The sequence below is a fragment of the Dendropsophus ebraccatus genome, chromosome 15, assembly GCF_027789765.1.
Source record: "Dendropsophus ebraccatus isolate aDenEbr1 chromosome 15, aDenEbr1.pat, whole genome shotgun sequence".
NCBI lineage: Eukaryota > Metazoa > Chordata > Amphibia > Anura > Hylidae > Dendropsophus > Dendropsophus ebraccatus.
This window is the reverse complement of record NC_091468.1, coordinates 13,194,555-13,215,905: the sequence shown is the minus strand read 5'-3', so window position 1 is coordinate 13,215,905 and position 21,351 is coordinate 13,194,555. Positions and strand designations below refer to the sequence as shown.

Sequence of the window (21,351 nt, the reverse complement as noted above, 5' to 3'; positions counted from 1 at the left end):
GACGTGATGGAAAATCACTGCCCGACCCCTTTGTTCTGGGAGAGATAAGCCAGAGCTGCCTGGCTGTGGCCTACCACTGATCTTCCCATAGAGAAAACAGGAATGTGATAGGTCAGTTATCAATTATTGAAAGGGTATGGGCACGCTAAAAGGGAACTCCAATTAAGAAAGTGTAATAGGCTTGTAACACATGAATTGGTGTGTTCAGGGCCGGCTCCAGATTTTTGCGGGCCCTCGGGCAACAGAGCCTCAGTGGGCCCCTCATCCATCCACTATGCACCCATCATCCACATACTATGCACAATCACTTGAGACACCACTAACATACACAAACACACATTATTGACACTGAATTACTGATATGCAGTACTTGCAGCTCAGTCTTCACCCTCTTGCTGTTAGGTTGAGAACCTTTGGTTCATGTGATCAGGTCCTTTACCCTTTTCTGTCTCTGTGCAGGTCCTGCTCAATCTCTTGTGTCTTCTGATGTTCAGACCCTCCCCCTGCACTACAGTGAGCGGGCTGAACACTAGAGCACCTGCCGATCTTCCTCTCTGGGCCCCTAGATGTACTGTGGGCCCTGGCACTTGCCCAGGTAAGCCCTGTGCTGACGCCGGCCCTGGGTGTGTTTGTCTGCAGCACCCCCTCACTTACACTCTGAAGCTGCTGAAAATCCTCACTGCCTGCTCCACTCTGCCCTCCTCCTCCTCCCTTCTGAGACATAGGTCACATAATCTCTGTCTCTTCTGTTGCCAGGCAAGCTGTTATGCCTTATATGTAACCCCGCACATGTGACATCCTCCTCTTTCCCAATGCATGGTCTCTAGCCACTTCCGGCATCTGGAGAAGTTACTAGGGAGTCCTGGAAAACATGTATACAGTCTATGGCCTAGACTGAGTGTTCAGGTTTGGAGAATGTTCGAACAGTTGGACAGATCTGCTCAACACAATCCAACAGTAGATAACTCCTTTTGGTGCTCACTTTGGATCCAGCCACTTATCACTAGGGTCTTTTTATTGTAGGGAATTAGGCAATTTCATGACAATCTATTGTTAGGGATAGTTACGTCCAGCACCAGAATATGAGGCTCCACAGAACAGCAATTTTTTGGCAATACATTTAATTCCCTATATGTATAAATTAGATTAGATTAGTTATTACACTGGTAGAGTCCCAGGGCTGTAAGGCCACCACCACTAGCTGATGGTCACTATGACTCTGTAAGGTCAGATAGTTCACTGTCTTCAATGCTCGGAACAAAGTTGAAACGCTCATTTTCCAGGGAGCTCTATGGCCTTCTGTGAGCAGTGTGACATGTGGGTCTTGAGTCATTGGTGGAGGAAGATTGTCTCTGCTTCTTTCCGCCATGTCATCATCTTCCTGCTCACACCTTTGTTTAACCATCATGTGGCATCTACTGTGGGCATGACAATGAGGAATGGCGAAATCACATGAACAGCTTTCCACTAGGCTTCTTCTTCATAAATGTGACACATAAAGGGGAAAAATTGGTACAACTGAAATTTTGTTGTTATTTCTGTAACACTTCTCAGAACTCAAACTTATCCTATAAAAGAGAATGAAACATCTGGAAGTTGGTCTTTTCCACCTTTCTGGTCATACACTAGGGCAGTGTTCCCTTAAAGGAGTTGTCTTTTTCTTTTAAGTCAACTGGTGTCAGAAAGTTATATAGATTTGTAATTTACTTCTATTAAAACATCTCAAGTCTTCCCATACTTATTAACTGCAGTATGTCCTACAGGAAATGTTTTATTTTCAGTCTGACACTGCTCTCTGCTGACATCTCTGGCCAAGACAGGAACTCTGTCTCGGTTTTCTATGAATCCCCCATAGAAAACCTCTCCTGCTTTGGACAGTTCTTGTCTCGGCCAGAGATGTCAGCAGAGAGCAGTGTGTCAGACTGAAAATAAAACAACACTTCCTGCAGGACATACAGCAACTGATAAGTATGGGAAGACTTTTTTTAAGAGAAGTAAATTACAAATCTATATAACTTTTTGACAACAGTTGACTTGAAAGAAAAAGATTTTTGCTGGACAACCCCTTTAACTCCAGAGCTCATGGACCAATCAGAGGTGAGGATTTGAGGATATCCCATATAAAGAACAGCTTGGTGATACCTGGTGCACTGACTATAATGACGCTACTAAGAAAATCCTTAACATAACCTGTTGGTGGTCCTTGAGGACTAAAGATGGGAACACTGTGCTAGGGCATGAATAACTGGGAATGGTCCTCACAGGGTCACAATGGAAAGAAGACAAATCTCTATCATTATTTCGGGTTAGTGTATATGTGACCTTGTTGAGCCACTAACTTTTCACAAGGGTTTATTTCTTCTGGGATGATTACCAATAACCTATTGGAAATTATTGATCATCTGTCCTGTGCATCCAATAATAACAACAAAGATTACAAAGTAATGGTGTCTTGGTTCTCATAGAAACATAGAAGATTGTCAGCAGAAAAAGCCATCAGCCATCGACTGCGCATTACTATTATTAATACTGATACGTGGCCAACAGCAATTAGAGTAAACATTATACTTACCTCTCCACACTCCCTGCTCTCCTGCTGCCTTTTTCCTGCATTCCCTGCTTATCTCACCTTCCGCTGAACATTCTGATCCCATCTCTAGAATGATAGGGTGTTCAGCCATTCATTGACCAAGACCAAGCCAGTGATTGGCTGTGCGGCCTATGACTTCAGAGACGGATCGGAAGTCAGCGGCGGATGTGGTGAGTGGGAAACAGGCAGGAGGACACAGAGGGAGCGTGGACAGGTAAGTATAGAACATCTTTGTTGTTTTACCACTTTAAAGCAAAAACATTATTAGCCCTAACCCCATGATTATCTAATAGCTAGGACCCATCTAGGACCATCACTGTCATCACTGGTAACAGCTGATTGAACCGTTGAAGCTGCGCACCTCCATTTTATGGATGAAGTTCTACTGTCTGGTAGTTACTCGCCTAGGTTTTGATCTGCATGCATACCATCAGTTATAACCCGACGACCATCAGCCAGGATATGATATAATTAACCTAGGTGTACCACAGGGGACCAAACACCAACATGCAAGACTTAATTTACTTTTTATTGCCAGTAAGGATCCTCTAGATGACAGTACCTGCAAGCGGTGTCCTTTCTACCAATTTTAAACTCACTACACCCCACCCCAAACACAAACACTTACCATCTTAGGCCATGTTCAGACCTTGTAAGAGACCGTCCGGGTCACGGAACGGCCTATGTCAGTGAAGATCATCCTGGATGATCTTTTGCGCCGCTGAGTTCTAATGCAGGCGTATCCATGTGCGCCCGCATCAGAACTCCCCACAGCACATAATGGAGCGTGCGGATGGAGCCGCTCGCTCCATTGTGTGAACTGACAGGGTTTTCTGCAGCCACTATTTACTGAATAGTGGCCGCAGAAAACCGACATGTCAGTTTCTCACGGCGCCGCTAGGGATCCTGGCCAGAGTGTATACTATGTGTACACACTCTGTCCGGGATCCCTTGAGCCTGCAGCAATATGTAAGTTCCGTAGAAATCAGGGCCGTTGTTACAACCGCCGTGATTACTACAGAACTTAAGTAGTGTGAGCATAGCCTTACTGTGTTTTGTCTTGCTGATACTAGAGACAGAATTTCCCTAACAACAGACAGTGGACAGCGGAATGCAGAAAACTAAGACACCTAGTGGCGAAGACTTTACAGCTGTTTTTTTGGTAAGAAATAATTTTTGGTGAATGAATGATTTACAGAAATGGAGGCAAGCTGTCTGAAACATTAGTCATCATGTTGCATATGATAGAGCATGCCCTGTTTGCCCCAAATATTTTGACTCTTTAAGGAACATGCTATTTTTAGAAAGTACAAAGAAATGTGGTTTGGTTACTGGAGGTGGGCATGGTTTCTCAGAAAATTGTGCAAATTTTATTTCCTACTGCAGGCATGGATTTTATATTGCAGTTCAAAAAGCAATAAATTGATTTGCCTCTTTTATAAATGTGGTGCAATTTACTTCAGACGTATTAAATACCAGTTTTGATACATTTGGATCATTGAGTAATAAAAAAAGATTATGTACGTTAAACGAAACCTACTGATCATCATGATCTCCTGATCATATAGGAAGTATGGGGGCCTGATGGTAGATCTTAGGGGAGCAAACAATCAGGCATGTTGAATTTCCAATGCCTGACTCTTTTGTTCTCAGCTACATAAGCCAGCTGTACCCATTAGATATTTCTTGCTACTTGATAATCTTGATAATCCCCTCAAAAAACATTTTACATTACGGCTATGTTCACACAACGTATGGAGACCGGCCGTTCTGTGACCGGATCATCGCAGCCGGTACTTGAGTACCAGCCGGATGATCTGTCCGGCAGCAGAGCTGTGCTGCGGGCGCATCAGCACGCGCCCGCATCAGAGATTCCCCCTGCACACTATGAAGCGAGCGGCCGGAGCCGCTCGTTTCATAGTGTGAACTGACAGGGTTTCCTACCCTGTCAGTTATTTCCGGCCCCGTACGGGATCCCGGCCGGAGCGCATACGATGTGTATACGCTCCTGCCGGGATCCCATTGAAAGTAAGGCATTATTCCACCGCGCCAAAAGTACGGCCGTTGTATCGGCAACAACGGACGTACTTTTACATAGTTTGAACATAGCCTAATAAATATCCCACCCATAGCATTATATATTTGTAAAATAAAGTAATTATGGGTTCTGCACCATTTTTTTTAGCTCTTTACCTCGACTCTCCCCCTCTGAATGCAAAACAACAGCTAGACGAAATCCTCTCTGTCTCACTCCTGGCTCCCACCTTCCGAGATGTTGGCTGGGTTAGCGATTATGACCCTGTCCACTGAAGAGATGGCGGACACGTGACCTACTGACATCCCCTTCCGTGGGCCATGCCTCCAGTATGCTGAGCAAAGTAAGCCTCCCCCTCCTGTCACCATTTCCCCCCCCCCACCCCCGACAGCACTCTGACCCCCCAGACCCCTGCATCACCACAGTCTATTACAGCAGCCCCCCCATTCAATGCAGCGCATCACCACAGGCCAGCATCCCCCAGCATCACCACAGGGTGGCACCCCCTCAACGCCGCTAGCAACGCAAACCCCCTGGGTTGGAATACACATAGTCATAGTCACTGACATATCAGCTCTGCTACGTCTGTGGTTATCAGCTCTGCTACATCTGTGGGCATCAGTTTTTCTACATCTGTGGCCAACAGCTCTGCTACATCTGTAGGCATCAGTTCTTCTACATCTGTGGCCATCAGCTCTGCTACATCTGTAGGCATCAGTTCTTCTACATCTGTGGGCATCAGTTCTTCTACATCTGTGGGCATCAGTTCTTCTACATCTGTGGGCATCAGCTCTTCTACATCTGTGGCCATCAGTTCTTCTACATCTGTGGGCATCAGTTCTTCTACATCTGTGGCCATCAGCTCTGCTACATCTGTAGGCATCAGTTCTTCTACATCTGTGGGCATCAGTTCTTCTACATCTGTGGCCATCAGCTCTGCTACATCTGTGGCCATCAGTTCTTCTACATCTGTGGGCATCAGTTCTTCTACATCTGTGGCCATCAGCTCTTCTACATCTGTGGGCATCAGTTCTTCTTCATCTGTGGGCATCAGTTCTTCTACATCTGTGGCCATCAGCTCTGCTACATCTGTGGGCATCAGTTCTTCTACATCTGTGGCCATCAGCTCTGCTACATCTGTAGGCATCAGTTCTTCTACATCTGTGGGCATCAGTTCTTCTACATCTGTGGGCACCAGCTCTGCTACATCTGTGGCCATCAGTTCTTCTACATCTGTGGGCATCAGTTCTTCTACATCTGTGGCCATCAGCTCTGCTACATCTGTGGGCATCAGTTCTTCTACATCTGTGGGCATCAGTTCTTCTACATCTGTGGCCATCAGCTCTGCTACATCTGTGGGCATCAGTTCTTCTACATCTGTGGGCACCAGCTCTGCTACATCTGTAGGTATCATTCTGCTACATCTGTGGGTATCAGTGAGGATAAGCTCTGATACATCTGTGGGCATCAGTTCTTCTACATCTGTAGGTATCATTCTGTTACATCTGTGGGTATAAGCTCTGATACATCTGATACATAGTTTCCTGGTCGGCGCCATCTTGGTTATAGACCGTCTTTTAGAAAAACTTGTAACTTGGGAACAGTGGCAGCTATGAAGAGGGGGGGCGGCTCAAAATACTTAAGGGGACTTGGTGAGTAGGACTGGCTGGGTTTAAGGGCAGTAGTTGATTATAATAGGGGCGTTTTGGGCGGTAGCCCGGGGCCCTGAGCTCCTGGGGGGCCCATGACCACCCAAAAAGACTTATACTTTCAGTGGTGTACTGTCTCTTGGCTACACTTCCGTCATGATTTGCAAAAAATCAGTTTTTTAATGGCAATTTTGCACAAATCAGGACATCATGACATTATCTGTCCTGTACTATGAACGCCAGGCTAGTGCTTCCATAGTTACAGTGGGGTGGGGGGGGGCCCAGGCTTGGTGAACAGCCCGGGGCCTATGGTAAAGTTAATCCGCCCCTGTTTGGGGGTGTTTAATTTTTTAGTTTTTGGGTGGAATACCCATTCAAGAAGTAATATAGACCTCCAGCTGCTGTGCTTGCTTATGTGCACAGTCAGTACTCCAGAAGGCTCCAGTATAATATATAATCCCATGAACACGCTGCTGCTGTCTGGGTTGCTTTAACAACATGTTTTCCAGCAAGACAAGGCAGATAACAGAAATGATAGCAGAGATAATGTGAGCTCCGACAAGGAACAATCTGTTTCCATCTGACTCACTAAAACCAATACTGAAGCATATAAAAAATGACAAAGCAAAATAATAGTATACAGTAATGTCAGTGTATTACTCAATATCTGCAACCGAAGATCCACGGTCCATGGTGATTTCCCATTACTGAAATACAGTAGGAAAAACCATCAACATTGCTTGTATTGATATTCTGGCAGGTTTCTGCTTACAGCATTGTATAAGATCCTGGATATTACAGATGGTTTTGAATCCTGCATTGATTTAAAGGGGGCTTGGCCATACATGAGCGCATTAAGGTTAGGGTTACAGAAAGATACATGTTCATAGGCGTAGTTATGGAAGAATTATCTTTTAGGAGACCTGAGCTGCTGTGGATTTTTTTTATGAGTACAGACCATTATACCATAACTCATGCATTATAAACATCATCTGTGACCCCCTAAAGGCAGGTGTCTATTCTCCCTGTACTGTGACATCACTGTGTCTATTCTCCCTGTACTGTGACATCACTGTGTCTATTATCCCTGTACTGTGACATCACTGTGTCTATTATCCCTGTACTGTGACATCACTGTGTATTATCCCTGTACTGTGACATCACTTTGTATTATCCCTGTACTGTGACATCACTGTGTATTATACCTGTACTGTGACATCACTGTGTATTATCCCTGTACTGTGACATCACTGTGTCTATTATCCCTGTACTGTGACATCACTGTATTATCCCCCCTGTACTGTGACATCACTGTGTGTATTATCCCTGTACTGTGACATCACCGTGTGTATTATCCCTGTACTGTGACATCACTGTGTGTATTATCCCTGTACTGTGACATCACTGTGTGTATTATCCCTGTACTGTGACATCACTGTGTGTATTATCCCTGTACTGTGACATCACTGTGTGTATTATCCCTGTACTGTGACATCACTGTGTGTATTATCCCTGTACTGTGACATCACTGTGTATTATCCCTGTACTGTGACATCACTGTGTATTATCCCTGTACTGTGACATCACTGTGTATTATCCCTGTACTATGACATCACTGTGTGTTATCCCTGTACTATGACATCACTGTGTGTATTATCCCTATACTGTGACATCACTGTGTGTATTATTCCTGTACTGTAACATCACTTTGTGTATTATCCCTGTACTGTGACATCACTGTGTATTATCCCTGTATTGTGACATCACTGTGTGTATTATCCCTGTACTGTGACATCACTGTGTGTATAATCCCTGTACTGTGACATCACTGTGTATTATCCCTGTACTGTGACATCACTGTGTATTATCTCTGTACTGTGACATCACTGTGTGTATTATCCCTATATATGAGAGGTTTTCTATTGGGATTTGCTCCTGCTCTGGACAGTTCCTGACATGGACAGGGGTGGCAGCAGAGAGCACTGTGTCAGACTGGAGAGAATACGCCACTTCCAGCAGGACATACAGCAGCTGATAAGTATGGGAAGACTTGAGATTTTTAAATAGTAAATTATAAATCTATATAACTTCCTGAAACCAACTGATTTGAAAGAAGAGGATTTTTGCTGGAGTACCCCTTTAAGCAATGGACTCTTGCATGGATCATATTGACCATATGGCTACTGTACATTGTATAATGTTTTTCTGTTTACATTTTTTTTTGTTTTTTTTTCTTGAAAAAATTAATAAAATAAGAGTGAACATAAAGCAGACAATTCACCTAATCCCCACTTGCCTCTCCTTTGCTCCTCCACCATTAGCGTACTATTACACGGAACAATAATCGACCGAATCGGCCCTATCCGGCCGATTGTCGCTCCGTGTAATAAACACAACGGTCAGCAGATGACAACGATCATTGGCTGATCGTTGATATAGATTTGGACCTGTAATTGTCGGGCACTGACCGTGCATCGCTACATGTAATAGTGGTGCGCGGCCGGCAGTTGACGATTTGCAAAGTAAATATATTACCTATCCATGGTCCAGGGCTCCTCCTGCGCTCTGCTTCTCCCCGGGTCCAGCTTCAGAACCAATCACTGGCCAGGACCGTCGCGACCAGTGATTGGCTGAGCGGCCTGTCGCTCTGAAGCTGCAGTGCGCGGGACCCCGGGAGAAGCAGACTGCAAGAGGAGCCCTGGACCATGGATAGGTAATCTATACAGTTTAAGGCTATGTTCGAACTGCGTATATGTCCGGCCGCATATTTTCGTGGCCGGACATATACGCGGTAAACTCCGGCTGGGGATTTACGCTACTTGCGGCCGGCTACGTACGGAGCGCGAACTTACGTCCAAAGTCTACTTACGCTTCCCGAGCGCCCTACGTACAGATCTGACAGCGGTCTTTTACTTGGAAATATTCGCCTAGCCCCGTACACCCCACAGAACCTTTTGGATCGACACAAAAAGTTTCAAAAATGAAGAAATCACCACTACGTACGGGACCGCATGTTACGCTACGGGCGTAAGTGACGGCATTTTCGTCCTCAAACAATGGTCTGGTTCAATCTTTACGGCGCCGCGTACGATCCTCGCGTAAGTTCTTACGTAGTGTGAACTGTGCCGCCGTACATCGTATACTTTCCATTGTACGCAAACTACGTAAGTCTCCGTCCGCTTATTCACGGAACACGCTACGTCCGGAGACGTACGTAGTGTGAACATAGCCTAAAGCAAGAACTGCAAGGACATCGGTAATGATGTCCATGCAGCCCTTGTAAAGGATAATCGGGCCGTGTAATAGGTCCAGTAAACGAGCACCGATGTGCTAGAGTTATTATCGGGCCATGTAATAGTAGCCTTACACGCTGGTTGTGAGTGGCTGCCAGGAAGACCTGACAGAGGGATGTGGGCCAGAACTCCATGATGGATTCTATGAGTGATGACTGGTTTCTGTGCACACTCGGGTTCACAGAGGCAGTGCAGCTCTCATTTTTGGCCTGTAATATGCCATGTCATCTGCTCTATAGAAGTAATAGGATTGCACCATTGTTGCATAAGTCCAGTGTTTTACAAACATATAAATCTTCTTGGAAAGAATCTCTGGTATTTCTGCTTTGTTATCCAGGCAGCAGGGAGCCGGCTTGTTTGCAGTCTTATTATACTGCTCTGAGTCATCTAGCTCAGTTGACTTGTACCCAACCTTTCCGGGGGCAATGTTACAGAGATGTTACAGGGTATTGTGCATTGGAGCTGTCACTCCGCACAGGTATAGGAAATACAGCAGCGACTGAGGCTAAAAATGTCTTTGCAGGAAATGATATTCACATCCATGTAAATTAGCAACCGTATATAAAACGGTGCAACATACAAGCAAAGCTCCAATCAACTGCTCCCAGCAAGTGCCAGGGATTTGTAATTTACTTCTATTAAAAAATCTGCAGTCTTCCAGTACTTATCAGCTGCTGTATGTCCTGCAGGAAGTGGTGTATTATTTCCAGTCTGACACATTGCTCTCTGCTGCCACCTCTGTCCATGTCAGAAACTGTCCAGAGCAGTGGCACATCCCCGTAGAAAACCTCTCCTGCTCTCTAGACTGTAAAGAATACACCACTTCCTGCAGGACATACAGCAGCCGATAAGTACTGGAAGACACAAGATTTTTTAATAGATGTAGATTACAAATCTAGGGCACTTTCTGGCACCAGTTGATGTAAAAGACAATTTTTTTTTAAGTACCCCTCAAATAAGGAATTGGAACCCTGCAGTTTGTGTCGGGAACTACAGGACTTATAGCCCTGCAGTTCCCAACAAAAACATTGGTGGCAGCAGAGAGACTGTGTCGGCCCTTACTGTTGCCACTAAAGGGTAGTACATATGTATATAAAAAAAATATACTTAAAAAAAAAGTTATATTACAAAGTATTCTAACTTCATTAAAATAATGTATGTAACATATAGATTAAATCTCCAGAGTACCCCTTAAAATGTTTCACATATAAGAATATGCAAATTAGTTCTCTGTAACCTCCTTTAGAAACTGTCCTTCCCTTCAAGTAAATGTTTCTGCTCCTTCGTGAAGCCTCAGGGCATGACTGGGGATTTAAAGGGGTTATCCAGTGCTACAAAAACATGGCCACTTTCTTCCAGAGACAGCCCCACTCCTGTCTCCAGTTCAGGAGCAGTTTGCAATTAAGCTCCATTCACTTCAATGGAACTGAGCAGCAAAACCCCGCTCGAGACAAGAGTGGTGCTGTCTCTGGAAGAAAGTGGCCATGTTTTTGTAGCACTGGATAACCCCTTTAATGTGCCTTTCCTAGAAGGTGAGGTGACTGGTGCTGGATCAAATGCTGAGCGTTCGGAGAACGTCGCCAAACCCAAACATTTTGGCCTCTCTGCTTAACACTAGAGGTGACCCCCCATCTGTAGACAGCAGTTTCTGGGTTCAGTGCACATCAGGGTGCTGCTGACTGCAAAGAGGGTGAAGGGGTAAGGTCTCTCCTTGAGGAGGACACCATAAAAGTGTGTGGAGACTTGTAGGCCATTCATACCCCATGGAGAGTTCTGAAAAGAGGGATATGCACAGAAGCTGACACTACCTTTTATAAGCAACTTTTTCTTCAAGTCAATGTTTCTGCTCCCTTAAAGGGGTATTCCACTCAAATATAACTTTCCAAATGTTGCTGCCCATGGTGAGATTAACAATTCCTTCCGTACTTGTTATTATCTATTCAGTCTCCTTCCCCCAGTTCTAAGCTGCTGCTTTCTGCTGAAGACACAAAAATCTGAATGTGAGCTTTTTTTCTCTTCCTCCTCCCTTCCTTCTACATACATAGTAACATAGTTAATAAGCTGAAAGAAGACAAGAGTCCATCAGGTTCAACCTAGGGAAACCCTACTTTGTTCTGAGACAGTTGATGTAAACAAGTTCCTGACTGGCTTTATCTGCAACTTTGTAGCTTCTTTGTAATGCTGGGAGGGTTATTCCGAGGTCAAGTTGCTAATGAACTCACTGTGATTATTCCTCCCGGCATTACAAAAAAAGCTACAATGTTGCAGATAAAGCCTTCCAGGGACTTGTTTAAATCAGCCGTCTCAGAAAGGAGGGGGGAGACGGAGAGAACAGCTCCATCTCTTGAGTCCCAGGACTGGATCAAGCTTTGCCCACACCCGGGGTGGAGGGGAAAAGAGTTGGGCAATTCACTCATCTCTACTCTTTACAGCAACCTTGTGGACCTGTATTCTGCATATTACTTCCACAGCAGAATCTTGTGGGCATGCTCTGTGACCATCACCTATTGTTAATAATGGATCCTATGCTATCTGCCCTCTGCATCATCATGGTGTATAGTGTACTATCCATGACTATAGGATCAGTGCACCCAGTGTCTGTGGCCCGAGGACACATAGCTTTGCATAGGAGCTGTATACAAAAACAAGATTCTATATGCCCCGTATAGTGATTCACATCTTTTCTCCAGCCATAGCTACATACATCGCATCATCTAATATCCTGGAACTACTGTACATCAAGCATCTTCCATCTTGCACAAGCGAGACTGCACGTTCTTTGGGTGTCCTACGCTATGATCGTCACCCTTCGGTCTCGTATCGGCCACTTTCATTATAAAAGTAATAGTGAAAGGCAACTACGAAAAAGAAAGAAGACTCGGCAGAGTTTCATACCCTTTGTTGACATGATATTATCATGGGATGATGTGACCTCAGGAAAGTTCTCAGAATTGCACAATGTAAATTACTGTTTACACTGACGAAACTTTGAGGAATCTAATAATCCCATATCATCCTGTCATTATGTTTTACGAGCAGCCACTATATATATATATATATATATATATATATATATATATATATATATAAAATCATGTGCCGCAGGTCCAAGCGAGTAGGGCATAGCTTATCACACGGCTTAGGCTGGGTTCACACTACATATTTTGCAATGCGTTTTTTTCATCAGTTTTTTTTTGCAAAAAACTGATGAAAAACGGATGCATGTGCGTGCATCCGTTTTTCCATTGAATTCCATTATAAAAATAAAAAAAACGGATCAAAACGGATCCATTTTTTTACCGTACACAAAAGCGTAGTCGACCTAATTTTTGTGCCCTTTAAAAAAAAAATGGAAATTCAATGGAATTCAATGGAAAACCGGATCAAAACAGGTGTATGCATTTTTGCAAGAAACGGATGAAAAAAAACGGATTGCAAAATCGTAGTGTGAACCTAGCCTAGCCTAGCTCTCTCTAATGTCCCGTCACTACATTAGCCAGGCAGGATGCCATTAGTGAGGACATCACCGCCTGTGACATAGCTGCACATAGAAGGAGAGGAGTCGCTCGACATGTTTTCCCCTCTGTCATTTGTATCGGTTAATTACGGCTTAATCGGGTTACCTAATCAGGGTTTGCGGGAAAGGCTTCTAAATATAATTCGTCTGGAGGCACGCTCACTATTACAGCTCTATAAATGGGGTCTGGCCATCCAACCATCTTTGTGGTGACATCTCATTCTGTGTGCTGGATGTGTGCGGGAAGCTATTCATCTAGGCACAATGCCTGTATTAAGGAGCTTCTGTGCGACTGGAGAGAGAAAGGAGGAAGCCGGCTGAGAAAACAGCTTAGTCACTGCACGTGGTTTCTCGTACACCTACTGAGCCCCGTGCAGAGCGGCTGTCAACAAATGATGTCACCGTGTACAGTACTGCTTCGCGCCGCTCTGTTTTCCCCAGACGATACTTCAAGATGTCATACAGAATTTAGTTTCCCTGTGTACTTCTTTTGAATTTTTTTTTGTTAAATTACGTAAATTAGAAGAATGTAAGAAGAAGGGTAATAGGTCAAAGGTCATCAAGTTTCTTATCAGGATGACAACGTAAATGATAAGTAAAGAGATTTAAAGGGGTATTAAAATATTATCCTATTTATAGGGAAGCGGATACCAAGCTGATCTCTGGGGATCCGACTGCCCAGACGTTAACTGAAGAATGGGGACACAACTGCTCCGCAATGAATGGAGCGCTGGACGTGTGCGCACAGCCTATGTTTCACTCATGCTCTTCTGCTGTTATAAAACTATAACTCCGATCATGCCAAAGCTTTGGCTGTCCAGGCATGATGGGAGTTGTAGTTTTGCAACAGCTGGAGGGCCAAGGTTCTCTACCGCTGCTCTATAGAATCACCAAAAAATGTCCAGTCCAGCCCTCAGAAGTGTTCAGCATGTTGCGTAAGGGTACCTTCACACTTACCGGATCCGCAGCAGATTTTATTTAAAAAACTGAACACAGCATCAAATCTGCACCATCAAATTTGTTGCGGATCCTGTAGGTGTGAACGCTGGCTGCACGCTCCATTGTGTGCATCGGTGAATTCGGATAGGGGCACCCGCATCTGAATTCAGCGACAGTGAAGATGATCTTCCCTGACACCGGCCTGGTCACGGAATGGCCGGTGTCTTACGCCATATGAATGGGCCTAATTCTGTAGACTGCTCTTATTAGCAGGCGAAGAGGCAGAGCGTGAGCTGCTGAGCGCTTCTTCCCCTTCATTCTATTGATCGGCAGGGATCTCAACACCTGTACCTTGACCAATACAAGGTTTTTACAAACGATGGTTACACTTTAGGGTCCATTCACACACACAGATTATCTGACAGATATCTACAAGATTTTTGCAGCCAAAACCAGAAATGGATTTGAAAAAAAGAGGAATCTCAGTCTTTCCTTTAAGACCTGTTCCCTGTTTATAGTCCATTCCTGGCTTTGGCTGCAAAAATCTGGCAGATATCTGTCAGATAATCTGTGTGTGTAAACGGACCCTTAAGCGACACAATCACCCTTCTCTGCGGGCACTGCAATCTGCACTTCATTCTTCTCTATCGGACCACTGCACCTATGGATGGGGAATAACAAGCTAAAATAAGGGCCCTTTTACACAGAAAGATTATCTGACAGATTATCTGCCAAAGATTTGAAGCCAAAACCAGACACAGACTATAAACAGAGATCAGGTCATAAAGGAAAGCCTGAGATTTCTCCTCTTTTCAAATCCAGTCCTGGCTTTGGCTTCAAATCTTTGGCAGATAATCTGTCAGATAATCTTTCTGTGTAAAAGGGCCCTAAGAATAACCCTTTAAAGTTGTTCTACACTTCAGACAATCCTTGTTAAAAGGGACCCTACACAAGAAGCAAATATTAAAGAGCGATCGTGATTAGTGCTATCTGCTACTGTCTCATATAGTCTGCCTGAGGCAGACTCCATGACTAGACTGCCAATCAGACTGCATGGAGGTAAATATGAGACCTCCGGCAAACAGGAAAAACCATTGGGACACCAGGACATCATGATGTGGGAACCCAGTACTTCATGCGTCAAGGGGTTAATGACAAGTGGCGATCCCTGTGATCCTTGAGATCCTTGAGACGGCTCGGTTTATCAAGTGGTTGGGCCACACAAAAAATTGCAAGCACAATAAATGGATAATTCACCAGGTGATGAGGGGGCAGCTGTGGCAGTAGTAAGGTGGCAGCGGGGTTACATCTACCACTACAAGGCGACAGCCACCACTTCCCTCCTATATACTGTAGGCTTTTCTTCCACTTCCTTCCTCTTACAATATAACTTTCTCTTTACCTTTGCATGCTTTATAGCTCTTCTCTGTATGTTTTGTATTGGACCCCAATATTTTGGCTCTATAATAATAATTATAACAGGAAATATCATAGGGCAGTCCTGAGACTGCAAGGATACAGCAATGTGTAAATGTAACACCATTCTATATTATCCCTGTACTGTGACATCACTGTGTATTATCCCTGTACTGTCACATCACTGTGTATTATCCCTGTACTGTGACATCATCATGTGTATTATTCCTGTACTGTGACATCACTCTGTATTATCCCTGTACTGTGACATCACTGTGTGTATTATCCTCCCTGTACTGTGACATCACTGTGTGTATTACCCCTGTACTGTGACATCACTGTGTGTATTATCCCTGTAGTGTGACATCACTGTGTGTATTATCCCTGTACTGTGACATCACTGTGTGTATTATCCCTGTACTGTGACATCACTGTGTGTATTATGCCTGTACTGTGACATCACTGTGTGTATTATCCCTGTACTGTGACATCACTGTGTGTATTATCCCTGTACTGTGACATCACTGTGTATTATCCCTGTACAGTGACATCACTGTGTATTATCCCTGTACTGTGACATCACTGTGTGTATTATCCTTGTACTGTGACATCAATGTATTATCCCTGTACTATGACATCACTGTGTGTATTATCCCTGTACTATGACATCACTGTGTATTATCCCCCTGTACTGTGACATCACTGTGTATTATCCCTGTACTGTGACATCACTGTGTATTATCCCTGTACTGTGACATCATCATGTGTATTATTCCTGTACTGTGACATCACTGTGTGTACTATCCCTCCTGTACTGTGACATCACTGTGTATTATCCCTGTACTGTGACATCACTGTGTATTATCCTCCCTGTACTGTGACATCACTGTGTGTATTATCCCTGTACTGTGACATCACTGTGTATTATCCCTGTACTGTGACATCACTGTGTGTATTATCCCTGTACTGTGACATCACTGTGTATTATCCCTGTACTGTGACATCACTGTGTATTATCCCTGTACTGTGACATCACTGTGTGTATTATCCTCCCTGTACTGTGACATCACTGTGTGTATTACCCCTGTACTGTGACATCACTGTGTATTATCCCTGTACTGTGACATCACTGTGTGTATTATCCCTGTACTGTGACATCACTGTGTATTATCCCTGTACTGTGACATCACTATGTGTATTATCTCTGTACTGTGACATCACTGTGTGTATTATCCTCCCTGTACTGTGACATCACTGTGTGTATTATGCCTGTACTGTGACATCACTGTGTGTATTATCCCTGTACTGTGACATCACTGTTTTTTACATGTCTATGTCCTATAACATCTCTGACATTGGTGTGTGTGGATATCATTGTGAGAATTTGTGAGTAAACACATATAATGTATCACGTCTCCCTGTAACTGTATAGTGTTGCTGTTATTCTGGTTAGTGAGGGTTCCGCTCCTCTTTTGTGTTTCACAGTGTTGGATGCAGGCGCTGTGTCAGTCCTGTAATGACCGGCTTTGTTACTATACAATCAGTATATGGTCCTTGTAACAGGATCCGAGTTGCTTTTCATGAGTGATACTTTGGAGTATCAATATTGAAACAGTATGAAACTATGGGGTTTCCCGGAGAAGGACGGACACGCTCCCTTACAGATCAATCATCAGAACTGTATATCATATATATACCCCTGTAATATAGTATCCTGTGCTTCAATGCTGAACTACCCAGTGCCGCCTGCCTTTTGTTCTGTTCACATGCAAGTACAGTGGTACCTTGGTTTTAAGCCCATATCCCTTTAACCCCCCCCCCCCCCCCGCGCCGCTGGCTGGACGCGAGCATACTTTACCTGCTTGGTGCCGTGACGCTCCCAGCTCCCCATCAGCCAATCAGTGCTGTCTGATTGGCTGATGGGGAGTGAGGGGAGCCAGAAGCGTCACACACAGCCGCGGCGCCAAGTAGGTAATGCATGCTCGGGGACAGGGCTGCGGCCGGCGGCGGAGAGGTGAAAGGGGCCGGGTCCCATACACGCAGCGGATCCGATATGCGTGAAGCTACCCTTTCTGTGTTTTCAATCCACTCCTGGTTTTGGTTGCAATATGAGGACCAAAATACCGACTGAAATATACTGTGTATTAACCCAGCCTTAAAGCGGTTGTTCACCAAAAATAAAATCTTTCAGATTAACTGGTGCTAGAAAGTGCCAGAGATTTGTAATTTACTTCTTTAAAAAAAAAATTCTCAAATCTTCCAATACTTATCAGCTGCTGTATGTCCTGCAGGAAGTGATGTATTCCTTCCAGTCTGGAGAGCAGGAGAGGTTTTCTATAGGGATTTGCTGCTGCTCTGGACAGTTTCTGACATGGACAGAGGTGGCAGCAGAGAGCACTGTGTCAGACTGGAGAGAATACACAACTTCCTGCAGGACATACAACAGCTGAAAAGTACTAGAAGACTTGGGATTTTTTAATAGAAGTAAATTACTAATCTCTGGCACTTTCCTTGGAAACCACCGGGGATTCTCGGGCGTCATCATATAATTAGGGCCCCTTATTCAACCAGACGCCACGTTCCTTGTTTACTTTACACCTAATGGCTTCTGTTACCTGAATAATGTGGAGTAAATGAAGGAAATCCGTTAATAATTGAACATAAAAGCCTAAAAATACAATCCACTTCCTCCTTGTATCATTTGTAAATTGCTTTCCCGTCAGAGCCTGGTAAGAAAACGGAAGGTGAAGTTAGAAGTTGTTGTCGACACCTCAAGTCTACGACTCCCAATGAGCTGATTTCACTTTCTAGTTGACTCCTTTGCCGCTGACTCGAACACTATCCCTTTACAGGAATCACCAGTAAGATCCCAGCCCAGTTCTGGCAGGTCACACGTCCTCACCCTGACTCCATGTGTTATTATATGACCTTTGACCCTGCTGTCATACACTGCACATGGAATGAGATGTAGTAAAAATTTTGTAGCTTTCCACAAAAAAAGACTGGGAATTTAAAATAAATAAATAAATAAAAATAATAATAACAATCCTTTGGCCCTGCTCCCATCTAAGCTGATGGTTCAAACACTGTATATTTCATAGAGAAAAATAGACCTGTACACAGGGCAATCATTCCCATCTAGAGACACCTTGGCTGAATCTGAGGGACCCCAATATAGGTGTCTATCCTGCAGCAGGTCATAGTTTCTGTTTATAGGAGGAAGTGCAATGCAGATGTGAACAAGCCCTAACTCTTTTAGAATAGGGATGGGGAATCCTGAGCCCTCCAGTTGTATGAAAACTACAATTCCCATCATGTCTAGCCAAACAAGCTGGTTTGTCCAGGCATGATGAGAATTGTAGTGCGGCAAAAGCTGGAGGGAGTGTTCCCTATGCATGTGTCAGAAGGTTCATGTGCTGTCCCACAAAAAGTGTTGCAATAGATAAATCAGCTGTGGATGATAAGCATACCTATCAGTTCAAAAGATGTTAAAAAACCAAACAAAACAAAAACAAAGCCCTTTAAAAGTGTTGTTCACCTACTGCTATAGGGAGGCTACATATGGAGTCATCTACTATAAGGGGACTAGACAGGGGGAGCATCTACTATAGGGGAATTAAACAGAGGGCCATCTACTATAGGGGGACTACACAGGAGGCATTGCTGTAAGGGAACTACACAGGGGGTTATCTACTATAGGGGGACAAAACATGGAGTCATCTACTATAAGGCGACTACACAGGGGGAGCATCTACTATAGGGGAATTAAACAGAGGGCCATTACTATAGGGGGACTTCACAGGGGGAGCATCTACTATAGGGGAATTAAACAGAGGGCCATCTACTATAGGGGGACTACACAGGAGGCATTGCTATAAGGGAACTACACAGGGGGATATCTACTATAGGGGTACAAAACATGGAGTCACATGACTACACAGGAAGTCATCTACTTCAGGGGGGACTACCCAGGGGGCAAATGTTACAGGGGGACTACGCAGGGGGGACATCTACTTTAAGGGGACTACACAAGGGGCATCTGCTATAGGGAGACTACTAAGGGATTCATCTACTTCAGGGTGACTGAACAGGGGCCATCTTCTATAGGGGGACTACACAAGGGGGCCATCTACTATTGGGTGACTGAACAGGGGGGCATCTGCTATAGGGGGACTACACAGGGGGGTCATCTACTATTGGGTGACTGAACAGGGGGGCATCTGTTATAGGGGGACTACACAGGGGGCATCTGCTATTGGGGGACTACACAGGGAGCCATCTACTATGAGGTTACTGCACAGGGGAGCATCTGCTATGGGGAACCACACAGGGGGCCATTACTACAGGGGGACGCAAGAGTAAACCGCACATACACATCACTTCTTCCATTATGGTCACGCTCTAAAGCTTCCATTGAAATCAATGGGATTCTCAAGGCAGACTCAAAGAACCCCTGCATTGCACAGATTCTAGAAAACCTAGAATGTGCACATTTCCCACAATGCACTGCAGTAATATAAGGTAACCTATAATCTGCTCATTTCCCATAATGCACTGCAGTAATATAAGGTAACCTATAATCTGCTCATTTCCCATGATGCACTGCAGTAATATAAGGTAACCTATAATCTTCTCATTTCCCATAATGCACTGCAGTAATAACCATACCCATACCCAGGATCTCCTTATTATACTCTATATTCTCCGCAGTCATCCATTAGTAATCTCCATCCCTCGCATCCCCTAAATCTCCTGATTTTCCGGAACTCTCTAGTTCACTAGAGAACTCGGCTATTTCCGTAATCAGTTCCCCCCTCTAGATCCGGAAATCCTCGAGCCCCGGCACTTCCAGTAAATAACAGCGGCGGCCGCAGCAGCTCGTGGCAGAAACTCTCATTATCCAGCTCGATAACCAGGGAGAGGCGTCGCTAGGCAACAAGCTCCTACCAAAAAAGCAAAGCTAGTAACCAGGCAATGACATCACATGACCGTCGCCCTCGCCCGCCCCCAGCGTACGCTGTGACGTCACGCAGGCAGTTTCAGTGCGCGCCTCGCACGCCTGCGCGGTTAAGCGCTCTTCCCTTTTTGTGCCCGTGTGTGACGTGTCTTGTTTTCCGGCAAGTGACGTGTCAGTCACTTGTCAGTGGGCGGGGCCGTGGGCTTGTGTGAGAGTCCGAGAAAGTTCTGCTAGCCACGCCCACTCGTGTAGTTAACCCTTCCTAGTAGCTAAGCCATAAAGGGAGCTGCTGTACAGAATAAGGACTAGAATAGGATAACAATGGTTATAATTGTCATTTTTTAAAACAATTTTTAATTTGAAACAATAAAAGTTTGTCCTTTTTGTGATTAAGCAGCACATACTCAATGTTGCTGTATTAGGGTCCGTTCACACTACGGAATTTGCACAGAATTTCAAGCGGAGTCCGCGCTGCGGACTCCGCTTGAAATTCTGTGCAAATTCCGTAGTGCATAAACGCAATGTGAACCTAGCCTAAGAAACACAAGGAAAAACTGATCAGGATGAAGTGACGCATTGTAACCAGAGCAAATGGGTGGGAAACAATGGAGTTGTCTGTTTTCCAGTCAAAAAAACTACAATAATAATACAGTCAGGGCTATGTTTCCAATACGGGAACGTGCCATCCTATATTAGGGGAGATGCTGGCGATCATGATCATTAATAGCGGACGTCATTATCAATAGATTATCAATAAAAAAATTAGCAGTGATTCTTCAAGAAATGAGTACTGGTTGCTATGGTAACAAAGATGGTTGTACACAAACAATGGAGAGAAAGGAGCGCTGCACCTCACACCTATGGCTGACACTAATGCCTCTCGGCTACATTTAAAGTGACTGTACCACCAGGCCCAGGCTGAAGCACTGGAGGCGGGCCGACCCACCCTTAGTGG

General features: G+C 44.6%; 1 long non-coding RNA gene across 1 annotated transcript; it reads right to left on the bottom strand.

Moving 5' to 3' along the window:
• Nucleotides 1-1,302: 1,302 nt before the first annotated feature.
• On the bottom strand, nt 1,303-20,268 carry LOC138774538 (uncharacterized). The gene is made up of 3 exons (XR_011360331.1): nt 20,114-20,268; nt 18,055-18,165; nt 1,303-1,475 (listed from the first exon to the last, which is right to left on the bottom strand). It is a non-coding gene; the product is annotated as an uncharacterized lncRNA (long non-coding RNA).
• Nucleotides 20,269-21,351: the final 1,083 nt, after the last annotated feature.